Source organism: Hordeum vulgare, chromosome 3H, assembly GCF_904849725.1.
Source record: "Hordeum vulgare subsp. vulgare chromosome 3H, MorexV3_pseudomolecules_assembly, whole genome shotgun sequence".
In the NCBI taxonomy this organism is placed as follows: Eukaryota; Viridiplantae; Streptophyta; class Magnoliopsida; order Poales; family Poaceae; genus Hordeum; species Hordeum vulgare.
This window is the reverse complement of record NC_058520.1, coordinates 276,747,170-276,752,654: the sequence shown is the minus strand read 5'-3', so window position 1 is coordinate 276,752,654 and position 5,485 is coordinate 276,747,170.

Genomic DNA, 5,485 nt, shown 5'->3' with positions numbered 1-5,485 from the left:
CGGGCTAAATTGGCTAAGAATGCCTTTTTGGAGCTAATTTTGTCATTTCGAGGATAATTAGCTAAGTGTAGGTCATTTTTTATTAAATAGGCCATTTTGGAGCTAACTAAGCTAATTATGTCATTTCGTAGGATAATTAGCCAATTTAGCCTTTCTTGGATAAGTCTAAGCTACGTAGAAGAAGAGATAGAGAAGAAGAAGTAAAATAAGGAGGAGGAGGAGGAGGAGGAGGAGGAGAAGAAGAAGAAGGAAGAGGAGAAGAAGTAGAAAAGAAGAAGGAGAAGGAGAAGAAGAAGAAGAAGGAGAAGGAGAAGGAGGAAGATGGAGGAAGAAGAAGGAGAAGGAGGAGCTCCTTCTCCTTCTCCTCCTTCTTCTCCTTCTTCTCCTTCGTCTTCTCCTCCTCCCTCTCCTCCTTCTTCTTCTCCTCATTTTTCCTCTTCCTTCCTTTCATTTTTCCTCTTTTTCACTTCTTGTCCCCTTCTTCGGGCTAAATTGGCTAAGAATAACTTTTTGGAGCTAATTATGTCATTTCGAGGATAATTAGCTAAGTATAGGTCATTTTTTATTAAATAGGCCATTTTGGAGCTAACTAAGCTAATTATGTCATTTCGTAGGATAATTAGCCAATTTAGCCTTTCTTGGATGAGTCTAAGCTACGTAGAAGAAGAGATAGAGAAGAAGAAGTAAAATAAGGAGGAGGAGGTGGAGGAGGAGGAGGAGAAGAAGGAAGAGGAGAAGAAGAAGAAAAGAAGAAGGAGAAGGAGAAGAAGAAGGAGAAGGAGAAGGAGGAAGAAGGAGGAAGAAGAAGGAGAAGGAGGATCTCCTTCTCCTTCTCCTCCTTCTCCTTCTTCTCCTTCTTCTTCTCCTCCTCCCTCTCCTCCTTCTTCTTATCCTCATTTTTCCTCTTCCTTCCTTTCATTTTTCCTCTTTTTCTCTTCTTGTCTCCTTCTTCGGGCTAAATTGGCTAAGAATGCCTTTTTGGAGCTAATTATGTCATTTCGAGGATAATTAGCTAAGTATAGGTCATTTTTTATTAAATAGGCCATTTTGGAGCTAACTAAGCTAATTATGTCATTAGATGGAAGTCTAGCTATTTTGGAGCTAACTAAGCTAATTATGTCATTAGATGGAAGTCTAGCTATTTTGGAGCTAACTAAGCTAATTATGTCATTAGATGGAAGTCTAGCTATTTTTTATTAAAACACTAGAAATAACATACCTAAGTTAGGGTGAAGCACGGTGGCTCTAGCTTGTTTCACCTGGAGAAGGCTTCCCTGGAGAAGGCTCGACTTTAGAAGGGTCGTGCGATGCGTTTCGGGACATATTCTGCACCAAACATCGTTTGCAATGTGTAGTTAGCATGAGGACACTCTTAAGATCACTCCATGAAATGAAACTCACCGTCCCCTCCACGTTAATGACTAGCATCGGCGGAGGGACTTGGCCGTTCTTCTCTCACATAGACTGTACATTTGGTTTCGACAGGTCAAACTTTTTATTTATTAATGAAACGGACATTCAAATGCAAGATTTGAAATAACATGAAGAAGAAACTTACCACGAAGAGCTCGTATATGGCCCTGGTAGACGCTTCATTCGTGCCCTCTCCGCCTCCACCAATGCAGTCGTCCTCTCCTCCAGCTCCCTAATTGCCTTATCCTTCTCCGCCATAGCCGCCTGCATTGCCGCTCTCTCTTTCTATATAGCAGCCTGCAACACAACTCATTGTTAGCAATGTAATCATATTGGTTCCAACGCACAACATAATGCGGAAAGATAGTTGAGTCCATTAAACTAACCTCGATGGCGAGCTCGACTGGCCGTGGACGACATGTTATCTCCGGACAAGAGCTCGTTTGGCGTGCCTTTATCTGCCGGAGAGTGCTAGGACAACCTATAAGGCCGTCTCCAATGGCGATCGAGCCATGGGGCCTTCCGTTGCCAGCTATCATCACCAGATCTGGATCAATAGGCCCCTCGCTCGGGTTAAAGTCCTCCCCTTTCCTCGCCTTCCCGTGATCTCTGTACTTCACGAGCTTGTCGTGGGAGGAGATGTTGGTGAAGTTTTCTGGATGCTCGAGGTCAGACTCAGAGAACGCCTTAACCTTATTGTACGAGGCAGTATGGGCCATCGCATACAGGTCGTACATCTGTGGCGCCTCCGTCTTCTTGTGACGCGCCTAAAAGAGAGAGAGAGCAGAAAATTGTATTGGTAAAGGGCTCAAGATAGCATTAAGAATGAATTGCATGAGGCATGAAGCAAACCACATACCCAGTTCTCGCCAAATTGGATTAAGTTGACGCTCCCTTGATGGTGTGGCACGCCAACCATTTTGCCACGCCTCTCCTTGGCGTTGTTGTGGCTGGTCTCCCACGTTGCGGAGCACCACTGATCCACCAAGGCCTCCCAACAATCCATCTTATCCACACACCATCTCGGGGGCACCTAAGTTAATAAAGAGAAATTTGAGTGCGTAAGAACCAAATCAAGGAAACTAACTACAAAGCCTTAATACTATGTAATTACCTTCATGTAATGCTCCTTCTCCATCTTAGCATCACGGCACTTCGCCTTATCAATCCTAATACGCCACGTGGCATAGTAGTCTCGAACAGCCTGCACCCGAGCCTCGTGCCGAAAGTTTTGAAGTAGGCGGCGACATTCGGTTTCGATAACCTTTGCCGCGTCGTCCTCGTATCCCTCCTCACACCTGTAGAAGGTCTGCAAACGAGACAACACCGATTAGTACAATAAATAGCTATGGTTAATTTATAATTGTGTGAAAGAGAAATTACCCAGAACTTTCGGATCACCATGTCCGCCCTCGTGTCACACAAAACACCATCGATCTCCACCTCCGGCGGGGCCGGGGCACCCAAGTAGTGCTCCCACGTCATCCCTACCTCTCGCTCCCGACGGGGCAACGTAACAAACCCTGGGAAGTTTTGACGGCAAAGAACACCAAGGACGCTGTTGGGCTTGCGGACACCCTTGGCAACAATCCAATCCCGACAGTATGACAAATTGAAGCCAAAACATTAGATATTTGAGAAAATGCGAAGGCAAAAGGTTAAATAAGAGTAAATTAACTTACTTGTCCCCGTTTGTCCTAATCGACCACCTCTGCTCGGGGGTCGCTGGCACGAGCGGGAGCCCCGAACTACCACGCTGGTAGACGGTATCCCCCTCACCCAGCTCCTCGTCGCTACCAGCATGGCCAGTTGGCTCAGGCCAGGTATCCCACTGGGTCTCTTGGGACGTACCCTCATCCCTGCTGTGCCCCGCAAGCGTCTAGAAGGAAGCCTTTGGGACACGAGTCTCGTGGGTCGAAGGCTCGTCGACCCGAGGCTCGTGAACCGGAGACCGTGTAGCCTCCACCTCAGACGAATCCACCCTAGAAGTCCTCCTGTGCTCAGGTGAATCAGCTTGGGGTGGTGGCGGAGACCGTGTAGCCCTACCTCTCCCGCGGCCACGTGTACCTTTAGTACAACATAAATACCAACATGAGTAATAAAATGTATATAAATACCAATATGCATACAACATGAGTACAACATAAATACCAACATGAATACAACGTGTACCTTTAGTGCCTCTCGGCTTCGCGGGTGGTCGACCTCCTCTCACGGGGGGTGCTCCTTGCATAGTAGAGAGCAACACTCTCCGAAGAGGCGAGGCAGGAATGGAAGTACCCATCCCATCACCCACCGACGAAGAAGCAGCCGCGGCGTGCTTTCGACCCTTTCCCACCATCTTTCAACACCTATCATGACAAAGAGTAAATGAAATTAGTACAACATAAATACCAACATGACTAATAAAAATTCAATACCTAACATGAACTCAAAATTTATATATAGTATAATAGTTGAATACCTGACATGAACTAATAACAATCGTCCTCGTCTATATATGCTTCGGGGTCAATAAATGCATCATGATCATCACTATCAACAATAAATGCATCATCATCATCACTATCTAGAAGAACATGTGGAAGGCCACCATTAGGTAATCGGTCAAGAAGTGACAGGTCATCCGCAGCAGTAACCTCTTCTTCTTCCAGCTCTTCCTGTTCGGGCTCAGGGGTTAAGACGGATTCACTGTCGCTGTCTACTTCAATGTTCTGGGGTGAAGTAGAGCGGTTCTTGAAACGTTTCTTGGACATACGTGTTTCTTGGAAGAATTCTCCTTCATATGTGTCTGGGTTAATGTGAGGTTCATAATCCTCTTCATTGAGGGTAGGTGGTCTAAAATGTGGTGGCACTTCATAAACGACATCCCAACCTTTGAGATTTGGATCAGTTTGGCAGGCCCACGGTAGATAGAAAACTTGTGTCGCTTGTTGAGCCGTAATATAGACATCGGGAACATCTAAGTGGTTGTTTTGGTTGATTTCGACTAGTCCTATATGTTCATGAGTCCTTCTAGTCTCCCTCGGCTCAAACCAATAACATTTGAAGACTACGACTGTCGGTGGGTTTTCACCATAGAATAGAAGTTCATAAATTGCTTCAACCCTTCCATAATACTCGGTGTCTCCTTCGCCGATAGCAGAGACATAAAAATTTGTAGTCTTTAGGTCGGGCATAGATAGCTCTTTGCCAAAGGTACGAAAGTGATACCCGTTGATGTTGTATTTGTCAAATGAAGGGACCTTATAGTCAAAACCATTAGCGACTTGTCTCAACTCGGCGTCCATAGACTCTGCATCAGCCTACAAGTTTAATACGAAAGAATGGATGCATTAGCCGCAAATTAGACCAATAAATCAAATGGGCCCTTAATGGTAATTAATTACCCTTTGTTTGAACCAAGAGATGAAACCAGGATAGTCGCCTCCATGCTTTGCGAGAAGCTCATACTCTTCGACGGAATCCTTTTTGATGACAGCTCCATCCGAGAATTCGGTGACGTATCGACTATATCAAATATTCGGGAATAAGAGTAGTTCAAAGCAATTAGAAGTTGCGGAACAATAAATTACCGAGAACTTACTCGATGTACGGCCGCACTTCTGTTAGGTTGGTGAAGATATACAATGAAATGGTCCGCCATTCTTCGACATCCAACGATTTCCCTTTCGAAGCACCGGATGGTGCGAGCTTACCTTTGAATAGGCTGAGGTTGGATCGAACTTTTTCTCGATCGCCATCATTGTACCGAGGCTTCGGGTTATGCAAATGATGATTTTTGGCTTCGTAGTGTGCTGTCAGAAGTTTGCCGCCTCCTCGGTAATGAATGCCTCGGCCATCGATGCTTCAATTCTACGTTTATTTTTACACTTAGCTCGAAGCGTCTTCTGAATCCTCTCAGTTGAGTAGCACCATCGATTTTGAACGGGCCCCCCCATTCTTGCCTCGGTCGGGAGATGCAAAATCAAATGTTGCATTGGATTAAAGAAGCCCGGTGGAAAGATCTTTTCTAATTTGCAGACCAACTCCGGCGCCAACTCTTCCATTTCATCTAGCACGCCACGCGATA